Here is a 14,307-nt window from a genome sequence, read left to right on the forward strand (position 1 = left end):
ATTGGCTCACTCAGTTATGGAGACTGGCCAATCCTGAATCTGCAGGGTGGACCAGCAGGCTTGAGTCCCAAGAGGGGCTGATGCTGCAGTTCAAAGGTCATCTGCTGGTGGAATTCCCTCTTGCTGAGGGGAAGGTCAGACTTTGTTCTAGTTAGGCCTCACCTGATTTGAAGGGACCCACAACATTAAGAGGGGAATTCTGCGTTACTCAAAGTTCACTGATATAACTGTTACTCTCATCCAAAAACGCCCTCATGAAAACATTCAGAATAGCATTTAACCAAACACCTGGGTGCCATAACCCAGCCAGGTTTACCATAACATATCAGTACTGATACTAACATTAAAATACACCATATCAGGTTTCACCAGAGAAACATAACCAGTAGGAAATGTCTATCTATCATCTATCTATCAATCAATCTATGTATCTATTTGTAAATGGATATACATAAATACAGACAGAGAGAGAGAGATTCATTGCAAAGAACTGGCTTGCATCATTATGGAGGCTGGCCAGCCAAGTCTGAAGTCCACAGGCAGGCCATCAGGAAGTAGGTGCTGGGGCTCTCAGGTGGGCACTGATATTGCAGTCCACAGTTGGAATTTCTTCTTCTTCTAGGAAGTCTCAATTCTAGTCTTAAGACTTTTGACTGGCTGAATCAGGCCCATCTGAATTATTAGGATAATCTCCTTTACGTAAAAGCAGTTGATTATGGATGTTAATCACATCTACAAAACACCTTCAGGCAACACCTAGCTTGGTATTTGATTGACTATATGGATAGTATAGCCTGGCCAAGTTCACACATAAAACTGACCATCACAAAAATACAGAGCAGTAGCACATGACTTAGCACATACATGTGTCCCATCATTTCTAGTTAGGGTGGTGAGAAATTCAATGTATCAATCCTTAGATTAAGAAGCTTGTGGGGCACCGGGGTGGCTCAGTCATTAAGCATCTGCCTTCGGCTCAGTCATGATCCCAGGGTCCTGGGATCTAGCCCCGCATCAAGCTCCCTGCTAGGCGGGAAGCCTACTTTTCCCTCTCCACTTCCCCTGCTTGTGTTCCCTCTCTCGCTGTGTCTCTGTCAAATAAATAAGTAAAATTAAAAAAAAAAAGAAGGTTGTGATGTAGTAGAAAAGGTTGACTAGGGGTGCCTGCATGGCTCAGTTGGTTAAACATCTTCCTTTGGCTCAGATCATGATCTTAGGGTCCTGGGATCAAGCCCTGTGTCAGGCTCCCTGTTCAGTGGGGAGTCTGCTTCTCCTTCTTCCTCTGACCCTCCCTCCACTCATTCTCTCTCTCTCTCTCACAAATAAATAAAATCTTTAAAAAATATGACTAGGGTCGCCAGGTGGCTCAGTCGGTTAGGTGTCTGCCTTCGGCTCAGATCATGATCCTGGCGTCCAAGGATTGAGCCCCGCATTGGGCTCCCTGTTCTGCCAGGAGCCTGTTTCTCTCTGCCCCTCCCCCTTATTTGTGTTCGAACTCTGTCCCTCTCTCTCTCTGTCTGAAATAAATAAATCTTTAAAAAGAAAAAGGTATGACTAGATTCAAGTATTTATACATGGTAATAAGCCAAACAACAATTTTTTATTTAGTGAACCATTAGAAATGTTCCAGCCACTGTGTTAAGAGCTTCACATAAGCTTTTTACATCTTATTTTCATACTCTGTGAGATAAATATTATTATTTGTATTTTGCAGCAGCAATTTCCATAGCATTATCCTATCCTAATACAAATATTATTATTTGTATTCTGAAATCTGAAATTTTATCTCTGAAAATCTCTGAAAGTTTAAGATATTTGCTGAACATCACCTAGCTACCAAGTCCCAGAGCGAGGGCAGCCACCTGGGTCAAGCCAGTTGTCTCAGCCAAGAAAGAAAGAGTTAAGTTTGGTGGGAGGGAAACAGAGCATGTGTTGGGTGGTGGGGTTGGAGACTGGGAGAGTCATGGGATTGAGTGGTGTCCAGCCACGGCTGCTGGGTGGGGAGGATCAGGTGGGGATACCCAACAGGGAATGACAGAGAGAGAGCAGGCAAGCCACAAGGAGAGAGGACACAGATGTGTGGGGCCCCGGGGGGTGCCCTCAATTGGTGGGGGGTGAGAGAGAAGACAAATGCACAGACATGGCAAACCAGTGGAAGCCATCAAACTCAGATGTCTTCACTGTGAGCAGACTTCTCAGGAAAAGCACTAAAGATGCTGAGTTTGGTTTCAGGGTTAACAATGTCCCTCCAACCCCTGGCCCCTGAAGCATGAGTAGAACCGGCAGCCCAGGAGGCAGAAACCATTGGTGATATGGTCAATTAATGTTAATGGTAGTGGTGAGAAGAGGAAGAAGAAAAGGTGAGGGAGAAGAAGGAGGGAGAGTTCTGAGGTCACTTTCTTCGCAGAGCCTCTAATTTTTGTGGCTCATTTGTAGGAAAGTGAGCTTACGTGCTGTGCTCCTGTAACTTTTTGGGACACGTTCTCATTGTTTTCCTAAGTCCCGAAGCCATAAGAAAAATCACGGAAAAATGGAGGATTTGAATATCTGAAAGCAGCTAGTCCAACTTGGCTGGGGCATTTTTTTGGGTGCAAAATTTATAAAATGCCTTGAAAGTATTTTCCACGGCACATTCAGTGACTTCACTCAGCCTCGCTTGGACGGTCTATTTTGGTTTTGAGTTCATAAAGCCCCTCTCTCCCTCTCGTCTCCCTGCTCAGGTTCACGTCCAGATAAAACAGCTAACTCAAATATGGTGTAAAAATACAAGCCCCTTTTTGCCTGGCTTTTCATGCTGCGCCCCAAAGTGTGCCTGGGCAGTGAAAGTGAGAAGGGGCGGGGCTGGGGGGAGGGTGTTTTTCCAGGGCGAGTTAGGGGGGCGGGCACCTTCAGGGGAAGGAGCCAGGGAGCCACAGCGCCCTTGCTACGGTGAAATTCGCTTGCTAGGGATAATGCCCGCATGCAGCGGTCGGTGGAGAGCTGGAAAAGCTGCCAAAGTCAGCAGCTGCAGTAAGTTGAGTAAATCAAGTTAAGAGGGAACGGGACAAGATTTTGGAAAAGGAGAGAATACATGGGTCAAACCATTAACCAGACCTGCAGGGTTAAGATGATGAGATATAAATTGACTGGTATTTCCTGGGTTTAGGAAAGGAAGTCTGGATGGGATTTATATCTGGTCCTCTGGCTCTGCTGCTCTCTGGTACCTCCCTGCCTCGCCGTCCGCCTGCCCAGTGGGCCTCAGGTGTGGGGCATTTAGAGCAGGATGGGGAACACGCCAGAAAGCTCTGGGTTTTGCAGCTATAAATACATTTATCCAGCCCGTCATCCTCAATTAGTGCTGAAGTGCTCACAATACAGCGCTCTTCCCACAGGCTGTAGGGAAGACCACACAGGCCTCCCAAACCTCTCTTTTCTGACTTTTTAAAACCTTTTCTCTTCACATCCTGACAGATACCTGTGGGACACAGCCCTGCCTCTTTTGGAACCATGACAGTCAGGAATAACGGCCCCGTGGGACTCGGTGAAGAGGGACTCGTGCATCCAGCCAAGTCTGGGGGTTGATCTGGCCCGGGGGCATCTTCCCTCACGGGCTCTCCTGGCTCTGATGTTGGTGGAGGAGCTGTGCCGCACTCTGTGACTTCCGGAAGGGTGACTTGGAAAGTACTCCTGTACCAACCTGTTGTTTTACTGAACCTTCCAAGCATCCTGTGATGGAGATAGTGGTGGTTATTTGTTCCATCTGACAGATAAGAAAAACGAGGCTGGGAGTGCTTCTGTGGTTCACCCACGACCACACGAGCTACGTGTAGCAGAAGAAAGACTGTGAGGCTGATACAATGATCCCCGTTTTACAGATAAACTGAGGCTTAGAGAGATTAGCAAAGTCATACAAGGACACACAGTGCGTGGTGGAGCTAAATCTTAAATACAGGTCTGTCTCATTCGTAGCATACATCATCTCCACCTGCTCTGAAGTCATGTCCTCCCCACTGCTATACCTATAAAGCCCCCCCCAGGAAATGCCTGGGTGGCTCAGTTGGTTAAGTGACCGACTCTTGGTATTGCTTAGGTCATGATCTCAGGGTTGTGATATTGAGACCTGTGTTAAGCTCTGTGCTGGCTGTGGAGCCTGCTTAGGATTCTCTCTCTGCCCCTTCTTCTGTCCCTCCCTGACTGCTTGAACATTCACACACACACTCTCTCTCTCACTCTAAAAAAAAAAAAAAAAGAAAAAAGAAAAAGAAAAAAGAAAAAAGCCTGGTGGGACCTTGGGAATTGGGGAAGATGGCTGTTGCCCCCACTCTCTACACGGTACACATAGAGTTGCTCTAAGATCTACCTCTCACCATCATTCTATCCATGTATTATTCATCCATTCACCCTTCCATCTGTCCATCCATCCACTGAAATAATCGCCCAGTGCTCCTTGTGTCAGGACCTGAGCAGAGTGCTGGGGACACACTTGTGAATAAGCTCCAAACTTGGGACTCATCCTCGATCCCCATTTTTCCTTATTCTCAGGATCTCCATGCCTGATTCATTGGTGATCCTGTCAGCTTCACTTCCAGCCTGCAAGCCATTCCTTCTCTCCTTTCCATAGCATTATCCTATCCTAAGACCCTGTCTTCTCAGAGATTGCCTCCTGTTTGTTTCCTGTGTCCACTAGTCCATTCCACACACAACAGCCAGAGTGGGTTTTTAGAAAGCTACATCAGATCACTTCACTCCCCTGCTTCAGATCTCCCAGTGGCATTTGATGGCATTTAGAAAAAAGACAAACTCCTTATTACAGTGGGTAAGACATTGCATAATTTGGCCCCTACTAGCCTCTGACCTTATCTCCTACCATTGCCTCTCATCCTTTCCCTCCTCCAGCTCCAATCACACTAGCTTTGCTTCTGTTCTTTCCACACCCCAAGGTTACCCCTGCTTCAGAGCTTTGGCCCACTAGCCCCTTGCCTGGAAAGGAATGTCCTGGGGCTGGCCCCTTCCCATCAGCCCTGTCTCAGCAGTGTTGACTCCTTCTCAAAGTGTTTCTTGGCACTCCACCTAAAGAACCACCTTATCTTTCTCTGATATCACTTATCACTCCCTAGTAATATTTATAATTTGTTTATTTTCTTTCTCCACATTAGCATGCAATTCCATGAGCTTCTCTTCTCTACTCTTGTGTTCTCCACACTTAAAACAGTGCTTGCATGAGGTAGGCACTCAGCAAATATTTGTTGAACAAATAATATGGATAGATAAAATCCCTGCCTTTATGGAGCTTTCAGTCTGGTGTGTGTTGTGGGGGGGGGGAGATGAAAAAGTTTAAGTGTATATTACTATTTCAGATGCCTGATGGATCCCATGATTTCAGACCCTCTCCCTAATTCTGACCACTGTGTCTGGCAGCTGTTCTTTTTCTCTGTGGTCCATGCTGGCGCCATGTGGTCCATGCTAGCTCCACACTTCAGGGAAAAGAGAGAACAAGTGTTTTGATAGGTCCATTATTGAGAGATTTATGGGGATGATAAAATTTCAGAATGAAGACTTCTGTTATCTCTGTTCTGCAGCACATTGAAGATCTGAACCTTGTGTTCTTGTGAGTTTGCACCTCGGAGCTCCAGTCCTGCCCTCTGGAGTCTAACATGTTGTGTTTTGTGTCTTTTCCCATTTGGAACTAAAATTTTGAAATATCCAGTTAAGTACAGAGAAGAATATAAAATTGCCTGAAATCCCAAACAACAGATATAAAAGCTATTAATACTTTAGTGTTTTCCCTTCCCATATTTTAGGTACACAGTATATAAATCCATCCACCTCTATCTGTTCATCTTGAACTTTTCACAAATTTGGGACCATAGAGTCAGCTTAAAGTGGCATGTCTGCAGCATAGGAAGAATCCATGAGGGAGAGACAGATGAGCACTATGGCTGCACAGACTCCCCTGGGCCCTGTAAGCTGCCGTGAGAAGGGGATTTTGTGCTGAGGACAATGGAAAGGCACTGGAGAATTTTTTCCAGAGTTAGTTATTTACTTTAGAGAGAGTGTGAGTGTGAGCAGGAGGGGCAGAGGGAGAGGGAGAGAGAATCCCAAGTAGACTCCATATTGAGTGTGGAGCCTGACATGGGGTGTGATCCCATGACCCTGAGATCACCACCCGACCTGAAACCAAGAATCAGACATTTAACCGACTGAGCTATCCAGGTGCCTATTGGCATGGGAGAATTTTGAGAATCGGAGTACCCTGATGCAGATCATGCTTTGGACAGCCAACTGCTATGTGCTCCCCCAACAGAGGCAGGCAGTAAATTGGGAGGCTGTGTTAGTGACCCAGCTATGAGATGGGGGATGCAGAACAGGGGGACATACAGGAATGGCAGAATTTTGAGGACTTGCCACTGTCTTGGATATTGGGATGTGGAAAGAAGGGAAGGGTTCTTGTATGGAGAGGCTTTCACATACTGTTGCTCTCAGTATCCTATTTTAAGAATGGCATCTGATTAAAGACACATTCAAGGGCATCAGAAGGGGTTTACAAACCTAACAGACAAGGCTAGAAACTAAGCTGCAATAGCATGATATATTGCCATGATTAATTGCTTTCATAAGAAGAGATGATGACTGTTTGATCACTTCATCTCAAGGAGGGGGAGGTGCCCAGGTGTCAGTGAGTTTCCTCCTGTCCAAACAAGAATGATTAACTTCAATTATGGCTGCCTTTGGAAAACTGTGCAGGTCTTTTAGCGCGTTTTAAAGTATTTCATTTAGACATTTTGGAAAAACATACATCTCTATTCATAGCAATGGTTACTGTTCTGATTTATAAGTTCTGCTCCACTGTAAATCATTCAAAACTCAAAAATTAAATTTTATGCCATAACACTTTGATGGCTCTATGCCTGAGCAAAGGGCAGGAGGAATGCAATTTTTCTTACTACCAATTACGAGTGGACCTCTTTTCATTATGTCTTTTTTTTAAGTAGAGCAGATGGCTCAAGCCCCATATATAGAGAGAGCAGTACACTAATGTTCTGTTAAGAAAAACATTCAAAATTTGACTTTTAAAAAATGGTATGCTTTTCATCATTAGTTCAATCTTATTTGGTTTTAGAATTATGTATCCTAAGCATGCTAAAAATTTAATATAAATTCCCATGTCTAAAACATAGATGGATGTCTGTGGGCCTTGGCCATTTAATTGCCTTAGGTGCCAACATGAATTAGTCAGCTATACTTACATGAGCAGGAAGGACTCTTCACACAAATGTGCTTGCTCTTTCTGACATTGCTTGATTCTGTTTCATATATTTCCCCCCCATCTCCTAGGAGGGTGGGATTAGTTTGGTTTCTTCATTTGGGGGGTGGTAGGAACCCATGTCTATTGAGCGACCACTGTGTTCCAGGGCCTGGGGGCTCTAATGTGCTTTCCTGAATCTTCCCTACAATCCTTCATACTCCTAGGTTCACAGATAAAACAGAGCCAACAAGGGTCAGAGACAAAGAACTGCACAAATCCCAAATTTATGGAGTTAGGATTCGAACTCAGAGCCCTTTGGGGACAGTCTGTACTATTTACTCTTCGCCAAGGGAAAAGAGAAACAGATCCTTGTAGCCTGTGTTCTCACACTCAGCTAAAGACAATACATGTCCCTGTTTATTGCCCTGACACGCAATATGTGATGATTCCTCCCTTTGAAGAGTTTTAGTGTTATTTATTATCCAAATAGTTATAAGAAAGAAAAGGAAAACTGGAATAAAAAAGTGATTTCATAAGTATTCACTGAGCAAATTCTGGACACCATGCTCATTGCTGGGGGAGGGCTCCCAGGGGTGGGTCAAATGGATTTGGAAGAGTCCCTGCTTCCGGAGCCTGTCAGAGGAAGCGCTGAATGCAGAGAAAATGCAGCAATTCTGTGACAGGGCCTGGGGGGCAAAGAGAAGGTGGCGGACCATGCTGCAGGGACATGGGAGGGAGGCCTTGGGGGTGGGGGGCTGTGGCCTTTCGACTGGGATTTGAAGATAAGCAATATTCAGAGAAGCAGAGGACAGAACATAGGATTCCTTGCTCAGGACCAGCTTGAGATTGGCTTGCCCCTTAGTGTTTGGGGTGGGGTGGGGGCACATGTGTTTATCTGTTTCCTTATCTGTTCCCTTCCTTGAAGGGCCTTTGTACAAGGAAGAAGATTCTGGCAGGTCCTTGTCTCGGAGCAGAAGGCAGCTCAGGAGCCTGGGTACCAGGCTGGGGTTGTGTCGTCGGAGTACATGGGTGTCTGGAGAAGCAGATTCCCCTGGTGAACACTGAGGTCAGCCACAAGGAGAGCTTGAGTCCCAGCAGCTTGGGCTGAGCCAGACACTCAGCGGATGGTACCAGTTTACCCAGTCCTGGGCACACGTAGCTTGTTTTGTTGCAGCTTAGAACCGCTGTTAGATCTGTTGTGAGAAAAGATTTATATAAATCTCCATTCCACATTGATCCAAATGGAAGTATTTTGCATGAAGATAATTATCATCATGATAAGCACCACTCTGCTTTATGGTATCCGGAGGACCCAGCTGTGCACGTGTCATGCCTCCACCAGTCACAAAGTTGAGCATGAGTTGATGGGGGCTTCTCCCAGGCACGCACATGTCCCTTTGTTTATAACCCTCTTTGCTTGAGAAAGGATTTACAAAGATTAGACAATATTTCTAGAGAGAATAAACATAAAGCAAAGGGGGAAATTTAAGCCACAAGAAAAATGTAAGGAAGGAGGTGGTACCATGAATGGGCTGGAAAAAGAAAAGACATGCCTTCACAGCTCAAGCTTTAGTGGGAGAGAAGGTTGCTATTTGGTACTAGGTCTCTGACTGCTGATGACACCATTTCATCTAGTTGGCTATTTGACATGACACTCATCACACTCAGAATGTTATTTTACACGTACCCATCTTATCATCCCTGCTGACTGGGAGCCCTTTATGGGCAGGGCCCATGGTACATTCACTTTTGTACCCAGTGCCTTACACATGAGAGGGATTGAAAGAAACAGATGGCTGGCTAAATAAAGAAGTGATTTCGACAACATAAATAGTATCGGTCCCATTTTACAGAAGAATTAAGAGGAGAGGTGGGTTTGGATCAGGAACAATGCCTTTTGACTCCTACCCCAGTTCAGGGCTTGAACTTCTGGATCCCAGTGCACCTTTTTTTGTCTTCATGCAGCCTTTGAAAATTCTGTAAATGTTGAGGAATGAGGTGTTCCTCAGACAAGGCTGAGCAGCCCTTGGTGCGTGGCTGCATTTGGCTGAAATGTGCATCATGGGACAAACGGCCCTTTGATATTCTCATTTCCTTTTTGGTGTTTCTTTTCTTAGAACTGAGAAGTTGGTTTCCCTCAGCCTTTGTTCTTTTTCCATAAACATAGCATTGCCTAATCGTTTTCCACTCATGACCATCACACCAAATAGCAAATATTGAAAAGGGAATATCAATGTGTCTGTGAATCATGCGGCATTTATGCAGAGTCTTCTAAGAATGCACATCACAGAGTTCTGCAAACGATTAAGGCTCTGCTGTGGCTATTATCTCTTCAGCTCAACTTGGGAACCTGCTTTGACTCGGATGGCTAGAAATGCCCTTCCACATTAAGTACCTTGACACAACAGCCTGTGGCAGCTGAAGTATTGCAAATACTCTCCATCTCCAGGTTTGATTCTTCCAGGAAAATATCTGTATTCTGGGCTAATGAATCAAAAGTGATTTTCCATGAGCAAAAACCATGGTGGAACTTTTAACCTTTGCTTTATACATTCCAAGCAAGGAACATATCCATCTTTTTGTATTCTTAATGCAAAGGAAGCATTTATTTTATGAGAACTATTAAATGGGATTCCTATGCAATGTGCCTTCTAGAACACAGACCATGTATGTTACATAAAACAGACATGCTTCCTTCCCAGGGGAACCTCTGGTCTTCTTGCCTTTCTTCTCACCTCTCTGAGCTTTGATCTTGATGGAGAGATGCTTTTGCTTCTAGCTGGAAGATTCATAAATCTGAGGGGAGGAAGAAGTTGACTTCTTGGCTCTTCCCTCTCTTAGAGACTTATGTTCAATTTATCAAAGGCCTCGTCTCTAAGAACATGCCTGTAACACCTCAACATCCTAGTAAGATTTCTGTGAGCTTTTCCCCTCTGCCCTTTTGGTTTTTAAAGGCTGATGCAGCTTCTGGTATGTGGGGGATTTGTGAGGTTAATGGGATTCTTCTAGGAGGTTCAAGTTTCTGCAAGTATCTAATAGTGAGGTAAGAGGAGGATTTACTCTTGCTACAGGGGACACTTGAAGCTGAGACAGGGCAGGATAGGTGTCTGTGTCTTCTATGTTAGGAGATCTCTTTCAGACTGTTGTCCAACAGGGTAGCCTATGACAAGGAACCCACAGACTTCTGGCTCTGGAATTTAACACTGAGTTTCAAACACCTCTCATAAAGTCCACTGAAGTTTAGAGCCCTGGAATTTACAATAAACAAGCTTGTTTTTCCTGAACTCCCATGTCTCCAAGGGTATCAGTAAAATTCTCCTAAGTCAGACATTGTGCCAAAACATTCCAGTTTTCTCCTCCTCAGTTTCGCTGAACTTCCTCTTCTCCTAAGCTATCAGGCCCATCCAACCCTTAGGCTGGCTTTAGTATAACCCTAATTCTGAATCAGGATTATTTGGGTTTTGTGGAAGCACAGGAGTAGCAGGATAGTTTTGAAGCCAGACAATTTTGGTCCAAGTTCAGACTTGCCATTTTCTAGTTTTGTAATTTTGAATAAGTTACTTAATCCTCCAGTTTTCTTATCTAAAAAGAGGTTAACAACCCTAACTTTGCTGAATGGATAAATGAGTTAGCACACGAAAGCATCAACACAACAACCTGATGAATGCCACTTTTTCTTCCTATGACATTTAAGAAAGAGATTGTATCCAAGGAAGGTCATCACCAGGTCTGTGTTTAGAACTATGACTAAGGCTGCCATGTTTAGTCTGTATTGGAGGAGTGTTTTGGTTATCTGTTGTGTGTAACAAATGATCAGCTGGTGGCATAAAATGGCATACATTATTGCCTCACAGTTTCTGTGTGCCAGTATCCAGACATAGATGGGTCCTCAGTGTCTCTCATGAGGCTACAATCAAAATGTCAGCTGGGGCTGAGAGTTCATCTGAAAGCCCAATTGAGTGAAGATCTGCTTCCAAGATCATGGAGCTATTGGTAGGATTTGATTCTTTGCAGGTTGTTGGACTTTAGACTCAGTTGCATGCTGGCTTTCATCTGGAAGCCACACTCAGTTCTTCATCATATGTCTCTCCATGGGGCAGCTCAAGTATGGCAGCCTACTTCAACAAAACCAGAAGGGCGCAAGTCCACTAGGAAGACAGAAGCCAGAGTCATATGTAATCTATTCAGGGAAATGACAGCCTTTCACATTTTCTGTGTTCTGTTGGTCAGGATCAAGTCACTCAAGAAGATGAGGTTACACAAGTCACATCAAGAAGATGAGGTTACACAAACGGAAAAGATGTCACCAGGAGGTGAGGATCATTGGAAACCATCCTGGGGTCTATGCCCACAGAAAGCATCAGTTAGAGGTAGATAAATGAATTGTGGAAGAGTTTGAGTAGTTAGGTAAGGGATGGTGGTCAGAAGAGGATGGTGATAGTCCAAGTAGATGGAGATACACATATTTGTCATCTATTAAGGAGCAGGAGGAGATGGGATTGGTAAGTAGGGATAAATATAACTTCCAGGTTGCTGACTTAATCAGCTAAGGATAAATGGTGGTGACAACCTCTGAGAAGGGGAACCAAGGAGATTTTAGGGGGGCAAAAACAATGAGTTTATTTTCAATTGTGTGTTTTAGAGATTTCTGCTGTCATCTTTACCGTGGGACTAGTCAGCCCAGGGTTAACTGTCGCGGCTGGCGCGACAAATCCACCAGGAAACGTGAAGGTAAGAGGATGGTGAAAAGAAGTTAAAGAGACAAAGAGATGGGGGCAGGAGGGACACTGAGGAGGATGTCCAACAGTGCCAAGTTTATTCAGGGCAGCGAGGCATTATATAGACAACAGAAATAATTACAAAGAAGTGTCCATCATTAATTATACAAAGAAGTGTCCATTATTAGCTAATTATGCAAGAATTTGTTACATATGCATGAAACCCTCCAGACTTCCCCATTAACTACTTCTCAAGGTCTAAATGCAGATCTTCCAAGGCCAGTGGTCTTTGTCTTCAGATAATAATTACAAAGAAGTAACAACAAACCTGAGAGTGTTCTTTGAGCTATGCTGGAACAGCAAGGACCAGTTAAGAATTTAGGACCCCACCCAAATTGCTCTCCTCTCACTAGTAAACGTGTGGGAAGTAACGTAGGCGAGCGCACAACACATAGCCCAGACCCTTTCTCAGTGCAACTCAACTTTTCCATCCTAATAAGCCTTTTGTTAGGCTATTCGAACTTTAAAGGGGACACAAGTCAGGGCCTGGTTTGGTCCTCGTCTCAAGCCTTATCGTGGCCTCCCACAGTTCACTTCTTTTCCAGTATAATTTTATGCAGAATCCTATGGCATAAAGCAACTAAAAATGTAGTTTCTCTGGTTGAATCTGGGATGGGGATGCATGGGAGTAAAGCCTGCTGAGGCTCCCCCTTACCTCTGTAGCAACTCCTTATGTACCATACTGGTTTCGCATTTGAATATACTGATTTAGAGTTTTAACCACTCCATAAATCCTTCTGTAATTAATATGGTAGACATAGATGTAATTTAACTAGTATCAAAGTAAGGGAGGGTACTGAAAATTCATAAGGTCTTGTGTAATCAGCAAATATTGATAATTTTTGTGATCTAACACAGCCTTTTCTCTTTTCTCTATAGCGCCCTATGGCAAATATGTTTAAATTTATGTGATTTTGTCTCTACTCTTCATTAGTCCTGTGACCCTAAGAAGACCATAGCTACCTGAAAAAGAGACTTAAAACTATAGCCTTCACTTTCTGGATCCTGATACTTGTTCCCCTATCCAGGTTTATCATTAGTTCCTGGATTAACTTTTTATATAAAAACTTCTTAACTCTTCATGTAGCTCTGATAGGCTAAATTATTTCCCTATTATTACTTTGGTGTGTCAATCAGTTATTGCTGAGTAAAAAAAAACAACACAAAACCTTCTGTCATATAAAATAAGCATTGATTTAACTTGCATATCTACAGGTCAGCTGGGGTTTGGTGACATAAACTGGGTTTGGCTCACTGGGGCTAAGCTACAGGTTAAGATAAGGTCTGCTCCATGAATCTCATCCTCCTTGACTCAGTGGGCCAACAGAAGTATATTTTCCTCATTGTGATGGTAGGGGTACAAGGCCCACCATATTACTTAAGCACATTTCAAGTGCCTGCTTGTATTCCACCTGCTAACATCCCACTAACCAAAGAAAAGCCTAAGCCTAAAGTTATGGACAGGAAAGTATATTCCCATGGACACTTCAGGGAGGGCGTGAATATCTTTGAACAATAATTTAACAATCAGTCTTTACAACTAGTAAATTTTATAAAGGACATGAAAATCCTTGACAATGTCAGATATGTGTGTAGTAAATATTTGATAATTAATAAATATTCTCCTTCCTCCCTCCCCTTCCTTTACCTGTTTCTTTCATCCACTTCCGCACCTGAGGCCTTGTAGTTTTTGCACATAACTGACCAGTATCAGCAAAAGGTAATGCTCTATCAGCAGCTCATACAAGTATGACACTATCATTAGATTGTGAAGCACTCCCCAAATGGAGAGAAAGAATTTTAGAGAATCATCCCAAGGAACTAGAACATGGTTTTGAGAGGCTTGATATGCACTCTGTTTATACTGTGTTCTAGCTTGGTATTATTAGTCATAATTTAAGTGGATAAGCAGAACCAGGAGGTAGTATACATTAAGAGACTCATTATAAAGGGTTCACTTACATGATTGTGGGGCTGGCTAGGTAGGTGTGAAGTCTGCAATGCAGGTGTGCTGGAGATCTCAGGTAGGAGCTGACACTGAAGTCCACAAGCTGAGTTTCTAACTCAGGGAAGCTTCAGCTTGACATTTAAGACCTTTCCACTGACTGAATCAGGCCCACCCAGACTATCTGGGTTAATCTCTCTTAACTCCAAGGCAACTGATTATGGACTTTAATCACATCACAAAATACCTTCTGAGCAACATCTGCATTTGTGTTTGATGGAATAATTAGCCTAGACATGTTTACACATCAAAGACTAGCACTCTGAGTAAACTTAACAACCTCTGGTTCCTTGTCTGTG

The sequence above is a fragment of the Meles meles genome, chromosome 2, assembly GCF_922984935.1.
Source record: "Meles meles chromosome 2, mMelMel3.1 paternal haplotype, whole genome shotgun sequence".
Lineage (NCBI taxonomy): Eukaryota > Metazoa > Chordata > Mammalia > Carnivora > Mustelidae > Meles > Meles meles.